Source organism: Bos indicus x Bos taurus, chromosome X (assembly GCF_003369695.1).
Source record: "Bos indicus x Bos taurus breed Angus x Brahman F1 hybrid chromosome X, Bos_hybrid_MaternalHap_v2.0, whole genome shotgun sequence".
Taxonomy (NCBI): Eukaryota; Metazoa; Chordata; class Mammalia; order Artiodactyla; family Bovidae; genus Bos; species Bos indicus x Bos taurus.
Genome location: NC_040105.1, coordinates 134069539 through 134087564, shown reverse-complemented (window position 1 = coordinate 134087564; position 18026 = coordinate 134069539).

Below are 18026 nucleotides of genomic sequence, written 5' to 3'. Positions count from 1 at the left end.
GGACAAAATATAAAAGATACAAAGAGAGACAAGAGAGGTAAGGATGGACATCTGTCCTGGGAAGGGAGACTTAAAAAAGAGAGAAGTTTCCAAACACCAGGAAACACTCTCTCTGGTGGGTCTGTGGCGAGCTTTGGAATCTCAGAGGGCAAATAACCGGGAGGAAAAATGAATAAATAATTAAAACCCACAGATTATGTGCCTAACAGCAACTCCCAGTGGAGCAGCAGCCCAGATGCTCACATCCATCACTAGCAAGTGGGGACTGGACAGGGAGGCACAGGCTGCAGTGCTTTGGGTAAGGACTGGGCCTGAATACCCCAAGGGTAATCTGAGGGAACTAGCCAGAGATAGCAACCCAGATTGTGAGATAACAATCCCGTGAAAAGGCTTAACCTAAGACACTGCCAGGCTCCCTCACAGAACAAAGGACTGAGCAGAGCTAGCTGGCTTAAGACTGGCCCATCCCCCACTGGAGACATGCAGGCGAGGCGAGCCAGAGCTGGAAGGGGGCAATCACAGCCCCAAAGAGGCATCCTATACCAAACTGCAAGCAGATTTCCTTGTAAAACCAAGACTTCTTGGGATTCTGGATTGTCAACATCCACCAGGAGGGTCTCAGGCAGAGATCAGCTCCCCAGAAGAGACACATGGCACACCTGAGAAGGCGTGCTTGTTGTACACCCAGAAAACCAAGGGGCTGGGACGGGGGAGGCTATAAGCCGCAGCCTTCAACTGGGGGCAACTGTGCTAGCCAAGCACCTGGTCACCTTAGCTGCTCAGACCTGGGACGGGCACAAAACGCAGGCCCAACCAAGTCTGCACCTTTGTGGAGTACCCGAGAACCTGAGCGGCTTAGACTTGGGAAGTGCATGCAAACCAGGGCCCGCATTAGACAGTTCCTGGCATAACAATCTAGATCCTGAGCAGTGTAGACTGGGAAACCACACACGCCATGAGTGGGGGCAAACCCAATGCAGCTCAGACACTGTGAGCACATGCCAGTGATATTCGTTTGCAGTGTTCCTCCCTCCCCACAGCATGACTGAACAAGTCAGCCTAAAAAAAGTGACCACCACTGTCCCCATTGTGTCAGGGCAGAAATTAGACACTGAAGAGACCAGCAAACAGAAACTAAAACAAACAGAGGGAACCATTTTGGAAGTGACAGGTGCAATAGATTAAAAAGTTAGCACCAACCACATAGGAAGGGGCCTATAGACCTTGAGAAGTACAAGCTGGACCAAGGAACTATATGAAAATGAACTGACCCCACACGGTCCACAACAGCTCTACAGAAAAAGTCATAGATATATTTTTACTATTATAATTTTTTAAATTTAAAAAATACATATTTTTAAGTCCCCTATTACTCCATTAATTTTCACTTTATAACCTACTATTACACTGCCAAAAAAAAGACCCTAAAAATTGATTTTCTGATCTAAAAATAAATTTTTTCTTTAAATTTCAAAACATATATACATATAAACTCAGACATAAAGTTTAGGGATGATTAAGAGTAACACAGTCCATCCCATATTCAGTTCTCATCTGACCTTCTCTGCATGATTAATAAACTAATGTATTCTTCACAGATATCCATAGCTTTGTTAATATAAAGTTATCTTACTACAAATGTTTCTAAAAATTATGTTTTAATGTTAGTCATATGATGTTTTGGGTTTCCCTCTAATTATGGTTTGTTCACCAATTCTTTGCACAAATATTTCTAATATATGACTACTTTTCCCAATATTGGTACACTGAAGCTGGCGACCAGTGTCTCAGAGGACCAAGGCTACATCTACTGGAAGCTATTACTGGCAGAGTGATTTTCTGGGTGACAATACGGCATCAACAAACATGCATATTAAACAACTTTAGTTCAGAAGTCACTTGTGGATATATCACTATTTTACCATAAACTGGTGACTGTCTTAACATCCTTCTTATGGGGCAGAATTAGCTGGAAGTTAAAGCTATTAATGTATAATTTTAAGAATTAATCCTTCAACATCCTACTTTATTTGCAGAGTGACAAATTTCATTGTTGTAGAAAATTTCATCATATATTCAGTTCTGAACAGTTCATATGGAAGAGAGGTGTGAGTGACAATTTTTTTTTTTCATAGGGAGATCCTGTTTTGTGGTATTATATCTGATCCTGAAACTCAGGGACCCTTGGTGGCAGGTGATGCAGATAAATCTTTCAGGGAGATATGCTCCAGGTTCGAGGAAACCAAATGATCTCTGTCTCCTGGGCCAGTGTCATTACAGTATTGGTAAGTTCAAGTTATGAAGACCTTATTGGTAAGTTCTGCCTGCTCACACCTCTCTTTCATATGTACTGTTCAGAACTGAATATATGATAAAATTTTCTACAACAATGAAATTTGTCACTCTGCCAGCTTGATAAATTGTAGTCCCAACTGGCAGAGCCATTTGCCTTGCAGTAAACACAAAATGACAGAGTTCTCTTCTCCACATCCTCTTCAACATTTGTTGTTTCCTACCTCTTTGATAATAGAATTCCAACAGTTGTGAAGCAATAGCTCATTGTGGTTTTCATTTGCATTTCTCTAATAATTAAGGATGTTGAACATCCTTTCATTTGCCCAATGAACTATCATATGTCGTCTTTGGAAAAATGTTTGTTCAGGTCCTTTGTCCATTTTTTAAAAATTGGGATTTTGTTGTTGTTGTTATTCACTTACATGTGTTCTTTATATATTTTGACCATTCAGTTCAGTTCAGTTCAGTCGCTCAGTCATGTCCGACTCTTTGCGACCCCATGAATTGCAACACGCCAGGCCTCCCTGTCCATCATCAACTCCCAGAGTTCACTCAAATTCATGTCCATCACGCCGGTGATGCCATCCAGCCATTTCATCCTCTGTCGTCCCCTTCTCCTCCTGCCTCCAATCCCTCCCAGCATCAGAGTCTTTTCCAATGAGTCAACTCTTTGCATGAGGTGGCCCAAGTACTGGAGTTTCAGCTTTAGCATCATTCCTTCCAAAGAAATCCCAGGGCTGATCTCCTTTAGAATGGAATGGTTGGATCTCCTTGCAGTCCAAGGGACTCTCAAGAGTCTTCTCCAAAAACAGTTCAAAAGCAATCAATTTTTTGGCGCTCAGCTTTCTTCATAGTCCAACCCTCACATCCATACATGACCACTGGAAAAACCATACCCTTGACTAGATGGACTTTTGTTGGCAAAGTAACGTCTCTGCTTTTTTAATATGTTTTCTAGGTTGGTCATAACCTTCCTTCCAAGAAGTAAGCGTATTTTCATTTCATGGCTGCAGTCACCATCTGCAGTGATTTTGGAGCCCAAAAAAATAAAGTCTGACACAGTTTCCACGGTTTCCCCATCTATTCCCCATGAAGTGATTTTGGCCATTAAATCTTATCAAATTTATGATTTCCAAGTATTTTCTTTTAGTAGGTTGTCTTTTGATTATGTTTTGGTTTCCTGAGCTGTGCAGAAACCATTTAATTTGCTGTAGGTTCCACTTATTTATGTTTGGTTTTGCTTCCCTTGTATGAGGAGACATCCAGAAAGGTACTGCTAAACTGATGTTAAAGAATGTACTCTTTATGCTTTCTGCTAGGAGTTTATGGTTTCATACGCCATATTCAAGTCTTTAGTCCACTTTATTTTGTGTATGGCATGAGGTAGCAGTCTTCTTGTTTTCTTATTGCTCTATAACTTGTTTATTTTTGTGTTCTACCATTTTATGTTAGTAGTTTTCTATGTTTTTCTCAGTTTCCTCTTTTTTTGTGTCTGTGCTATAGATGTTATGTTTTGTGGTTGCCATGAGGTATTTTTAAGATGTCTCGTAGACAAAATAGTCCTTTTCTGCTGATAGCATCTTATCTTTGTCTGATTTTCATCCTTTTTCTCTTCTCCCTTTTATGCTCTTATCTCACATTATGTATCCCTTTTTGATTTTATCAAATTGCAGTAGGTGTAATTATTTTTTACTATCTTTTCTGTTTAACCTTCATGCTATAATTAACTGCTTAACAGCCCATTCTAATATGGAGTTGAAAATGCCCAATTCTATCACCTTACTCAAAGCTTTATGTGCCTTTGCCTTTTTGTTTCAGATAGAAGAGCTGGTTTCAACATGTCTTGTAAAGCAGGTCTAGGGGTTGACAAACTCCCTCAGCTTTTGTTTTTCTGGGAAAGGCTTTTATTTCTTCTTCATAGCTGAATGGCATCTTGGTAAATAGTGTATTGTTGGTTGACAATTTTTATCTTTTAGTATTTTGAGTACGTCATTCCACTCTCTCCTTGACTACAGAGAAATCTGCTGATAGCCTAATAGGAGTTTCTTTGTAGGTTACCATTTTTCCCCCCTGGATGACTTTAAAATTCTGCCTTTGTCATTGAGTTTTGATAGTTTTAATGTATCTTGAGGAAGGTCTTTTTGCATTGAGGTAATTAGGTATTGTCTTGGTTTCGTGAAATTCTATATCTTGTTCCTTCCCCATATTTGGGAAGTTCTCACCTATTTTTTCTTTAAATGAATGCTGTTACACTACCTTCTACCTTTCTTCTTCTGGGATACCCATTATCTTAATTTTCCCTGTTTTAAGAGTTGGGTAGTTCTCATTATTTCTTCATTTTTTTAGATTTTCTTTCTTTTGTTTTACGTGGGTCACTGCTAGAGTTCTACCTTTGAACTCACTGATTCTGTCTTCCACATGGTCTTTTCTATGTACAATGCTTTCTATGCATTATTCATCTCATTTTGGTGGGTTCTTCAACTTAATAATTTGGTACTTTTTTTTTTTTTTAGGGATTCACAGGTACCTCAGTGGTAAAGAATCCACCTGCCAATGCAGGAGACACAGGAGATGCAGGTACGATCCCTAGGTCAGGAAGATCCCCTAGAATAGGGAATAGAAACTCACTCCAGTATCCTTGCCTGGGAAATCCCATGGACAGAGAAGACTTGTGGGATGCAGTCTATGGGGTCGCAGAGTTGGACACAACTGAGCATAGTTCAGTTCAGTTCAGTCACTCAGTTGTGTCTGACTCTTTGCGACCCCTTGAATCCCAGCATACCAGGCCTCCCTGTCCATCACCAACTCTCGGAATTCACCCAAACTCATGTCCATCGAGTCGGTGATGCCATCCAGCCATCTCGTACTTTTTCGTCCCCTTCTCCTCCTGCCCCCAATCCCTCCCAACATCAGAGTCTTTTCCAATGAGTCAACTCTTCGCATAAGGTGGCCAAAGTATTGGAGTTTAAGCTTCACCATCAGTCCTTCCAGTGACTGATGTCTTTTAGGATGGACTGGTTGGATCCCCTTGAAGTCCAAGGGACTCTCAAGAGTCTTCTCCAACACCACACTTCAAAAGCATCAATTCTTCAGCGCTCAACTTTCTTCACAGTCCAACTCTCACATCCATACATGACCACTGGAAAAACCATAGCCTGGCCTAAACGGACAACTGAGCACGCATACTGTTTAAGAGTTTCAGTTTCTCCTTCTGTTAATTTTATTCATGATCTGACTGAACTGCCTTTCTAGGTTTTCGTTCTATGTTTTCTTGTATATCACTTAGTTTCTTCATGACAGTTACTTTGAATTCTGTTATCAGTTACATGGCAAAATTCCATTTACACTGCTTCTTGGGAAATGTCATTTTCTTCTTGTGATACAATGTTAGTGTGGTTCTTCATCTTACTTGATGTTGTTCCTCTGCTGATGCATTTGAAGTAATGAACACCTTTCTTCCTTCTCTTCCTCTCCTCCTTTTTCTTCTTTCTTGATTCTAAGAATTCAACAGGTTAGTATACCTCTGGTTATACCTGAGAATTGAAGCTTTTCACCCTACAAGGACTCTTTCAGAGTTATCTCCCCTCAATGTTGCTGATTGTGCCTCTGGAGTCACAGATGCCTTGCCGCTACTGGTGTAACTGGCACTGCTGCCTGGGGCACCAGGATGGTGGGAACCTGTACTGGATCCAGTATCCTGAGTTGTATACTGTACTGGATCCAGTATCCTGAGTTGTATACTCTCCCATCATGAGGGGTGGGGAGCCAGGGTCAAAGGTGTCTCTGCCTTGACTAGGGTTGTTGGGTTCATGGGTGCCACCACTGTAGGTGGTATTGCAGAGCCAGAGTCATAGGTGCCTCTATGGCTGATGGGACAGGGTCACAGGTTTTACTGCCCCTATGTTCAGTTAGTTCCCTGTGGCTGTGGACACCACTTCAGCTGAAAGGCTGGTTATCTGTGTGTTGCCTTCCCTGATGCTACTAGGTTCTCTGGGGCTACAGGCTCAGCCACTGCAGCTGGGAGCCCAGGATAACAGGCACTGTCTCAACTGCTCCACTTGTTCTACCTCTTCTATGTTTCCACTCCACCTACCTGTAGATGTACAGATGTGTAGAACTGTCCAGAGTCCTGGGTAGAGGCATCTTTGTTGAGTTATAGCTGTTTTAATGGTTATAGACTGAAAAGGAGAGAAAAAGGGAGCATTTCATGATGCCATGATATTGACATTACTCAATAATTCTTTATTAATATTGGGTTAGACAAAAATACAGCACAAGAGACACCGATGTATAGATCAGTCTTATGGACTCTGTGGGAGAGGGAGAGGGTGGGGAGATTTGGGAGAATAGCATTGAAACGTGTATAATATCATGTATGAAACGAGTCACCAGTCCAGGTTCGATGCACGGTACTGGATGCTTGGGGCTGGTGCACTGGGACGACCTCCAGAGGGAGGGTAGGGGAGGGAGGAGGGAGGTGGGTTCAGGATAGGGAATGCAGGTATACCTGTGGTGGATTCATTTCGATATTTGGCAAAACTAATACAATATTGTAAATTTAAAAAATAAAATTTAAAAAAAAAAAGAAAAAAAAAGTTCATTTGGGTTTTTCCCATAAGATGTTAGTTAAATTGAAGGTTTTTCAAAAATTATCTTAAAATTCTAGCTTAAACTGAATACATCAAAAGTGAGAAACTTTCGTTACATTGATACTTTAATCACCTTCTTTCAAATCACTATCGTTCCTAGTTCCTTCTAACTATAGACATAACTTCTTTATATTTACCTGAGGCCTCTCCAACATGATTTGGACACCAACAATTCTCAGCTTTATATTTTTCAGAATTTTCAAATCTCAGCTACTACAGGGAAGAAAATTATATTGTAAGAAAATAAGACTGTGTTTCTTTCTCAAGGCCCTGATTTCATAACTATTTCATTCATCTAATAAGTGAAAATATATTTTCCAGAAAATTATTTTACACTCTGTTTTATAGCTAAATTTATATATAAGACCTCAGATTAATTTAAGCCCTCAGATTCATTTCATTTTTATAGGCCAAAAACTATTCAACTTTATAGGCCAGCAATTTCAGTTGGTTGCATCTATATTTCCATATTGCTAATAATCCTGTTCTACTTCTCCTATTATTTTTATGTACATTTGATGCTAGCAAATGGGTTACTGATTAAAATATGACTATTGGATACTCTCAAAAATAAATAAATAAATAAAAGCTGTTTTTAGGTTAATAAACAAGTCTAAAGCAAACAAGTCAGGTAACAGTAACAAAAAGACATGTAAATGCATTCAGTGAGGTGTATTAATCTGTATATATCTTTTATTTTTTTGAGGTTTTGTGATTTTTATTTTTACTCAAGTACAGTTGATTTATATTAGTTTCACATATATAACATTCAATATTTTTATAGATTATATTCCACTTACTGTTATAAAATATTGGCTAAATCCCATGCACTGTACAATATCTTTGTAGCTTATTTGTTTTGTACATATTAATTTGTATTTTTCAATCCCATATCCCTGTCTTGCCCCACTGTTAACTACTAGACTTTTCTCTATATCTGTGATTCTGCTTTTATTTTTTCATTTACTTCATTTTTTAGATTCCACATCAAATGATAACATACAGTATATATCTTTCTCTGACTTATTTCACTAAGCATAATACCCTTCAGGTCCATTCATATTATTGCAAATTTTCACTTTTTTAAGGCTGGGTAATATTTCAGTGTATAATCTTAATTATATAGATTCAAATTTTACATCTGCATATAACCTCATAATTACTACCCTTTTCAATTTATTATTCCATACAGTTCTCTTATGTCTCATTTTTTTATTTTTTCTTTTAATATAAATTTACTTTAATTGGAGGTTAATTACTTTACAATATTGTATTGGTTTTGCCATACATCAACATGAATCCGCCACAGGTATACATGTGTTCCCCATCCTGAACTCCCCTCCCTCCTCCCTCCTCGTACCATACTTCTTGGTCGTCTCAGTGCACCAGACCCAAGCATCCAGTATCATGCATAGAACCTGGACTGGCAACTCGTTTCATATATGATATTATACATGTTTCAATGCCATTCTCCCAAATGATCCCACCCTCTCGCTCTCTCATAGAGTCTAAAAAACTGCTCTATACATCTGTGTCTCTTTTGCTGTCTCGCACACAGGGTTATTGTTACCATCTTTATAAATTCCATATATATGTGTTAGTATACTGTATTGGTGCTTTTCTTTCTGGCTTACTTCACTCTGTATAATCGGATCCAGTTTCTCGGCTGTGCCTCACAGCTCTCAAGATCTTAGCTCCCTCAGTGTAAAGTCCTAACCACTGGACTGCCAGGGAATTCCCTCTTATGCCCCTTTTAAATCAATCACCCACTATACAGCCAACCACTGTTCTTATTTCTGTCACCATAAATTGGTTTTGCCTTTTCTTAAATATTATGTAAAAAGAAATCAGAGTATGTACTAATTTGTGCATAGTTTGTGTTTGGTTTCTGTCAAATAAGTATCTATGATATTCACTGATAGTAGTATGTATAGCAGGAATTTTATCCTTTGTAATCGATGTGTTCATAGACCAGAATTTATTTAATTCTATTCTTGATGGGCATGTGGTTATTTCCAGTTTGGGTATATTATAAACTACTTTGCTATGAATTTCTTATACTTGCATTTCAAAGTACAGGCACGTAAGCACTTGTTTCTCTAGGGGTGGGATTGCTGTATTGCAGCATAAATAGGAATATTGTTTGCTTCAGTATCTAGTGCCAAGATAGGTTTCCCTCCCAAAGTGTTTGTACTATTTCCAACAACCAAAACAGCGTAATGAGAGTCCCAGTTTTTTTTTTTTTTTTTACATCTTAACCAAGTTTGGAATTGTCAGTTTTCTTAATTTTAGCTATTTTGGTATGACTATAAAGATACCTCACTCCCTAGTGAAGAACTATGCTGATCACCATTTTGGAAAAATGGAACCAGAAGCAATTAGATATCACTGCACACCTATTGTAATGGATAAAACTGTAAACAAGAACTTGAAATACAAAGTTTTGGAGAGAATGCAGAAAAACGGAAATGTCACACACTGCTGGTAAGAATGTAAAATGTTATAATCATTTTAGAAAAGTTTGGCAGATACTTATGAAGTTAAATAACCACATAACATATGTCTAGCAATCCAAATCCTAAGGATTTTCCAAGAGAAATGTAAATTATGTTAATACAAAAGCTTGGACATATATATATAAGTTTTATTCAAAAATTTAACCAAACTGAAAGAACTTAGATGCCTTTCAAAAGGTGAATGGATACATAAGCCTTATTACATACATGGAATGGAATGTTCCTTAGCCATAAAAATAAGGAACTAGTAATTCATTCAATTTAGATAAATTTTAAATGTACTTTGATAAAAGAAGCCAGATCCGAAAGACTATATGTGATATGATTCCATTTATATGACATCATACATGGCCATAAGACAAGTTATAAATTTATTGTAAGTATACAGTCTGATTGGAATGGAATTTAATCTCCTACTAGGGGAAAAAAATCCAAAAAATAGACAAAGTTTAAAACTAAGGAACATACTTCTACATAACCCATAAAGTCAGTAATCACAGTAAAATTAGATAAGTTATTTAAATGAGTAATAACGAAAGAAATGAACATTCAGGAAAATAAATATCTAGAATAAATTATCTAAGTCTCCAACTTAAGAAGCTATAAAAATAATTGTTCAGAAATCTAAAGTAAGGAGATGGAAGGGGATAACAAACTACAATCAGAAATCAAAGAGGGACTTCCCTGACAGTCCAGTGGTTAAGAGTGTGCTAAATGTAGGGAGCATGGGTTCCATCTCTGGTCAGGGAACTAAGATCCTACATGCTGTCTGTAGAGCACAGCCAAAAAAAGAAATAGGAAACAATACAAAAAAGTTTTAAATTGAAAAAGTTTTTGAAAAGTTTAATAAATTGTAAAGAATCCACATGCAATGTAGAAAACCTGTTCGATCCTTGGGTTGGGGAGATCCCCTGGAGAAGGGAAAGGCTACCCACTCCAGTATTCTGGCCTGGAGAATTCCATGGACTGTATAGTCCATGGGATCCCAAAGAGTCAGACATGACTGAGTGACTTTCACTTTCACCTCACAAATCCTTAAAAGAAGGACCAACACTTGAGTGAATGTGGATTTTCACTACAGATCTGGGATATATTAAAAGTACGGGTGGTCAGAAAAATGGGGGTACTACAAATTTCCAAGACCTTATTCTCCCTCTGGAAAAACACAAAACAAGCAGGGCTCTCTGAGCCATCTTTCTCAGATTTCTGGAGAACACTCAAAGGTTTATAGAAACCAAGTGAACACTCAATCAGAAAAAAACATCCTCCAAAATGATAGAAAATGTTATTTGTATGTTTACTTTTCCCCACATTCTTCTGGTGTGGAGTCAGTCTTGGTCTTGAAGTGGGACCACGCTAGTTCCCAGTTCCTTCTCTTAAACCAGAGAGAACTGGCTGATCTTATTTGCAGATTATTGTATACATCTGTTCTAACATGTTTAGGGGATACCTGAAGCAAAGCATTCATTTCTACTTCTCCCAACTCAGGTCACAGGTGGGATAAGTAGCAGGCACTTCTCATAAAAGCTGCAAGAGGACAATAAATCCACAGAAACCTGAGGCAAGATATTATGGGCAGAGACATACAACAGACCACCTAAGGAACTAGAGTGAGGCTTTTTGTGGAATTAGGATGTTCAACACCAGCCATATATATGGCTGAGAAAACTCGGAAAGCTGAGATACACGCTCAAAAAGGACTTGAGTAGACATCAAGCTTTCATGTTGGGCTCCAGAAAAGAGGCAATTTGCAAAGACTAGAAGAGGTAACTGAGTCTTTTTGTTTCTTTTTCTTTTTTTTTTGGTTTGTTTGTTCTGTTATAGCTTGTGGCATTGAAGAAAATTTTTACTAAAATATTCCCTAAATATAAGTTATGAAAATAGAGACTTCAGTGATTACATTCAGTAAGAAATAGCCTTTGTAAAAATGGTCTAGCAAAGTCTCAAATGTTAATACCACAGTTTAAGTGATTTAAAAAATACCACAGAAAATCCTGGAGAACTGGATGTGAATTCCAGTGTTACCACAATGTGTCAAATTTCCAATCTGAAATAACACTTAATGCTGAGCAAAATATGAAGAAACCATCCCTAAAAAAATTCCATACTTTAAGCCAGCCATTGTTGATTTAACCTTGATGAGTTCTAGAAACTTCTCTTTAAATTCCAAAAAAATCTCCACCTTCCTTTTGGTACATAGATAAATTAGCTGAAAACAATTTAATCTTTCAGGACTTAAAAAATCAGGACAGTGGTCAGTAATTAGTCATCGGATTAGTAATCAGGATTAGTAATCCAGACTTCAGCTGAACCCAACATCTGCTAGCCACAGATTTGTCAAACCCTGAGACTATAAAAGGTCCCAAACCATTGTTGCCTTCAGAGTTCTGACCCTAGAGATTCGCTGCCATGCTGCTGAGTGACATCACCTATAAGCTCTCTGTTTCCCTCCCCTCTGTGAGTCCCCTATCCCTCTTCTTCTGAGCAATGATCCAAAAGTTTCTGGAAGGTTCCCTACTGTGAGAGACTTCCTATCATAAGGAATCTTATCAAACCACCACCCAAATAAATCTCTGTTACAGCTACCTCTTGTCGTTTCCTAGGAATCATAAAATAATTGATATGACTACAGGTGTATATTGAACTGATTAGATTACATTTCATCAAATTTAAGACATTGTCTGCCACTATTTCTTCAATAAGTTTTTTTGACATTTAACTCTGTTTTATTTTTGAGGATGTTAATTACACATGTAATTGACTTTTTGACCTTGCCCACAGCTCACTGATTTTCTCCTCATTTTATGGTTTATCTTCTCTTTTATAATTTGCATTGAATATTTGCATTGAATATTTCCACATTCACAAATCTTTCTTTCTGTATCATCTAATATGCCCTTAATCCATTCAGCATATTTTGGAGTTTTTATCTGTGTAAATTTGATTTATGCCATGCTTCCCTGGTGGCTCACCTGGTAAAGAATCCACCTGCAATGCATGAGACCTGGGTTCGACCCCTGGGTTGGGAAGATCCCGTGGAGAACGGAAAGGCTACCCACTCCAGTATTCTGGCCTGGAGAATTCCATGCACTGTATATAGTCCATGGGGTCACAAAGAGTTGTAAACAACTAAGTAACTTTCACATATCTTTGATGTCTCTAACTTCTTCAAGACTGAAATTATAATCATCGTTATGTCCTTTTTTGCTAATTCTAAGCACTTTGTCATTGTGTCATTTCTGGATTGGTTTCTGTTTATTAATTTCTGTTCTAATTTGGGATATACCTTTCTGTTTCATGCTTTTTTTTTTTTTTTTTTTTTAATGGCATGCCAGCCATTGTGGATTTAACCTTGTTGAGTTCTAGACACTTTTAATTCCAAAAAAATCTCCACCTTCCTTCTGGTACACAGCTAAATTACCTGAAAACAATTTAATCTTTCAGGACTTTCTTTTAAGATTTATTAGGCAAAACCAGGACAGTGGTCAGTCTTGGGCTAAGTATTTTCTCTCCTATGCAGGTAAGACTCGTCATCTGTACTCTACCAGTGAGCCATGAATCTTCATGAAGCTCTCCAGTTTGGCTGAAAGAAACAGGCATTATTCCTGGCCCTGTATGAGTTCTGAATGCTGTTTCCTCTAATTCTTTTGTATGGTTCACTTCTGGTCTTGGGTCACTTCCTCAGAAGCACATGCTCATGAGTTGACTGAGTTTAATTGAATGAGACCTTCTGCAGTGATCTGGAGTTGCTTTTCTGTTACTCTCTTCACTCTTGAATTGTGTCCTGCAAACTCTAGGCCTTTTGTGTCCCATCACATAGCCTGTTTCATATACTCAGTGCAGAAGGTTTATTGGGCTTGTCTGACTTCTTTTCCTCAGTTTCCTGGAAATCTTCTCCCAAAAGCTACTACAAATATATAGCTCACCTCAAGTAGATGAGACCCTTAAATGCATAACATCAAGTGTCTTAAAAATTATTTCATAAATTTCATCCATTGGTCAATTATTTCCAGAAGGATGGTGAATCCAGTCTCTATTACATCATGATGGTAACCCCCTTATTTTCATTCAAATATGAAGTGTTGTTCAGAATCTTCTTGCCTATTCATTCACCAGTGTCCAGACTTCTATTATTTTGTTCACAGTATAAAGCTGTTAATTAAAGAAAGATAATTCTGGTAGAAACTTACCAAGTCATATATTCAAGTTGATTTGTTCAGTTTTATTAAATGACATTTTTCTAGGTTATACTGTTACATATGTATTATTCAAGATATTCATGTACAGTTATTCAGTGTGCTGAGTTTTAAAAATCCAAAATATAGCTATAGTAATATACTACCTTATATATTATTTCATCTGTTTTCTTCAAAAAAGTCTATAGTTTTAATTTTCATAAATAAAAAATATTATGAATTTATAGCTACTCTCTAATTTATCAACTTCAATGTATTAAGATGTTATTTTTATGTTAATTTTGATTTTAATTTATTTTTGTTTTTTTGCATCAGTATCTATTTTTAAGGTTATTTAACTTTTTATATTGCAATATAGCCAATTAACAACACTGTGATAGTCTCAAGTGGACATCACAGCAACTCAGCTATACATATGTATCAGTTCTCCCTCAAACTCCCCTCCCATCAGGCTGCCACATAACATTGAGCAGAGTTCCCTGTGCAATACAGTAGGTCCTTGTTGGTTATCCATTTTAAATATAGCAGTGTATACATGTCGATCTCCAGCTCCCAACATACCCCTTTTCAACCCCACCTTTCCTCCCTGGTAACAATAAGTTTGTTCTCTGAGTCTGTTTCTGTTTTGTAAGTAAGTTCATTTGTACCATTACTTTTTAGATTCCACATATAAGAGATATATCATATTTCTCTTTCTTTGGCTTCACTCAGTATGACACATTCTAGGTCTTTCCATGTTGCTAGAAATGGCATTATTATTTCAGTCTTTTTAAGGGCTGAGTAATATTCCATTGTATATATGTCCCACGTCTTCTTTATCCATTGTTGTCAATGGACATTTAGTTTGCTTTCATGTCTTGGCTATTGTAAACAGTGCTGCAGTGAACACTGGTTTCCACATATCCTTTCAGATCATGTTTTTCTCTGGATATATGCCCACAACTGGGATTGCAAGACCATATGGTAGCTCTATTTTTCAGTTTTTTAAGGAATCACCATACTATACCAACCTAGACAGTCAGTCTAGTAAAAGGTCTAGTCAAAGCTATGGTTTTTCTAGTAGTCATGTATGGATGTGAGAGTTGGACTATAAAGAAAGCTGAGTGCGGAAGAATTGATGCATTTTAACTGTGGTATTGGAAAAGGCTCTTGAGAGTCCCTTGGAGAGCAAAGAGAACAAAGCAGTCCATCCTAAAGAAAATCAGTCCTGAATATTCATTGGAAGGACTGATGCTGAAACTCAAACTCCAATACTTTGGCCACCTGATGCAAGGAACTGATTCATTGGAAAAGACACAGATGCTGGGAAAGATTGAAGGCAGGAGGAGAAGGGGATGACACAGGATGAGATGGTTGGATGGCATCACCAACTTGATGGACATGATTTTGAGTAATCTCTAGGAATTGGTGATGGACAGGGAAAGGCTTGCCATGCTGCAGTCCGTGAGGATGCAAAGAGTTGGACACAACTGAGCTACTGAACTGAAACTGTTCTCCATAGTGGCTGTACCAATTTACATTCTCACGAATAGTGTACGAGGGTTCCCTTCTCTCCACACCCTCTCCAGCATTTATTGCTTGTGGATTTTTGGAGAACAGCTATTTTGACTAGTGTGAGGTAATTACCTCATTGTGGGTTTGATTTGCATTTCTCTAAAAATTAGTGATGTTGAACATCTTTTCATGTGCTTACGATCAGTTGAATGTCTTTTTTGGAGAAGTGTCTATTTAGGTCTTCTTCCCATTTTTTTAAAAGTATTTATTTATGGCTGTGTTGAGTCTTCATTGCTATGCATGGACTTTTCTCTAGTTGTGGCAACTGGGGTCTACTCCCTAGTTGTGGTGTGTGGGCTTCTTGTTTCACAGCACAGGCTCTAGGAACAAGGGCTTCAGTACTTGTGGCACATGGGCTTCACTGCTCTGTGGCACATGGGATCTTCCTAGACTGGGATCAAATCAGTGTCCCCTGCATTGCACGGCTGATTTTAATTACTGAACTACCAGGGAAGCACTTCTGCCAATTTTTTGATTGGGTTATTTGTTTTGATGATATTAAGCCACATGATTGTAACTTTTGGAGACTAATCTCTTGTTAGCCACATCATTTGAAAATATTTTCTCATAATTTGTGGGTTGCTTTTTCGTTTTGTTTACTGTTTCCTTTACTTTGCAAAAGTTTTTGAGTTTAAGTAGGTTCCATTTGTTTATCTTTGTTTTTACTTTCATTATTCTTGAAGATGGATCAAAAAATATATTGCTATGATTTATGTCAGAGAGTATTCTGCCTATGTTTTCCTCTAGGAGTTTTACAGTGTTGAATCTCACGTTTCTGTCTTTAATGAATTTTGAGCTTATTTTTTGTATATGATGGTAAAGATCATTTTTTTTTTTTACATGTAGTTTTCCAGTTTTCCCAGCACAATTTGTTGAAAATACTGTCTTTCCATCACTGTGTAGTCATGCTCCCTTTGTAATTGATTAATCAATCATAGGTGCCTGGGTTTATTTCTGAGCTTTCTATCCTGTTGCACTGATCTATATTTCTGTTTTTGTGCTGGTACCATACTATTTTGATGACTATAGCTTTGTAGTCTAGTCTGAAGTCAGAGAGCCTGATTCCTCCAACTCCATTTTTTTCCCCCTCAATATTACTTTGGCTATTTGGGGTTTCTGTGCCTCCATATAGATTTTAAGGTTTTTTTTGTTCTAGTTCTGTGAAAAATGCCCTTGGTAATTTGATAGGTAATTTTCTTCTAGTTCAGATTTTATATATAGTGTTTTAATTATAGCTTCATTTGGATACTCAAATTTTCCTTATTATTTTTCATTCCATGAGTCATTTATATAAATGAGTGTTTTACATGTTTTGATTTTGGAAAATATGGCTGTATTTTGTTATCAGCTTCTAATTTAATGTGTTGTTGTCCATATGGTAACAAATCTGGTTTGAGTTTTCTCTGTGGCTACTAATGGAAGTGTTCTATGAATTCTAATTCTGTAAATGGCAGTTGCAGTTTCTATATTAACTAAATTACAAATTATTTGTATTTTCCATAAACCTTGCTATTTTAAACTGCACAATGAATAAATCATTTGGAAATTCACATTAAATCTTCATTTAATATTTGTAGATTTATAACTTCCTGTTCATAATCAATTTTATCTTTATATATTTTAAGCTTATATATATCACTGAATATAAACAAGTTCATTGTTTTAATAGCTTGTTAGCACTAATAATCACATTCTGAGTAATGATTTTCATTCATGTTTATTTTATCTGATATTAACATCAGGACCCTGTTTCTTGTTATTTGTAATTATTTGTTATGTGTTTTTATGATTTCTTTCACATTTCTATGATCTCATAGTTTAAATAATATTTTTATATTTTAAATAATATGTGTGCTCAGTCACTTCACCTGTGTCTGACTCTTTGTGACCCCATGGACTGTAGCCCACCAGGTTCCTCTTTTCATGGGATTATCTCAGCAAGAATACTGGAGCAGGTTGCCATTTCCTCTTCCAGGGATTTTAAAACTCAGTTTGATATTTGTTGATTTTGAGATACTGATTTGTTGCTGTATAATTATCCTCTCCCCTTATTTAATTTTTAACCAAAGTTCTTTTAAAAAAAATTTTATTGAAGTGTAGTTGATTTATAATGTCATGTATGCTTCAGGTAATACAGCACAGTATTTCAGTTGTATATATTTCTTTTATCAGATTCTTTTCCCTTATAGATTATTACATAATATGGAGTCTAGTTCCCCTATGGTATAGAGTAGGTCCTTGGCGGTCATCTATTTTATACAAAGTAGTGTTTATATGTTAACCTCAGCCAAATTACTTTATCTATTTAAGTATTCTACATTATATTTTTTTATCATTACTTTCAATATTTTAACAAGGATACTTTAATTCTTTTTACTGTATCTACCATCCCATTTACAATAGAAATACAATAGGATTTAACTCCAGGCATGATCTACCTGCATCTTGTTGGTTATACTTGTCTAGATCAGAGATTCCCAAATGTTGTGCTTGGGAAAATGGTATGGTTAAGAAATCTATATAAATGTGTTGAGAGATCAATACCATAGGTACTCAGGGAGGCCAGAAACATTAAGAATTCCCAAGCCAATCACCTCAGTTTATGAGAAACCTTGATGATTTACTATAGCATGACATATAGAAATTACCACTATCTACTGTTCAGGTGTGTGCAAAAATAATGTAGTTTATATCATTGAATTTTACTTTTTCCATTAACCACTTATACTTGTCTTATCATTACTTACTTTTTATAGGCAAGGCATATAACAAATCTACTCAATGTATTTATTATTTGTACACCACTGTTTCTTGCA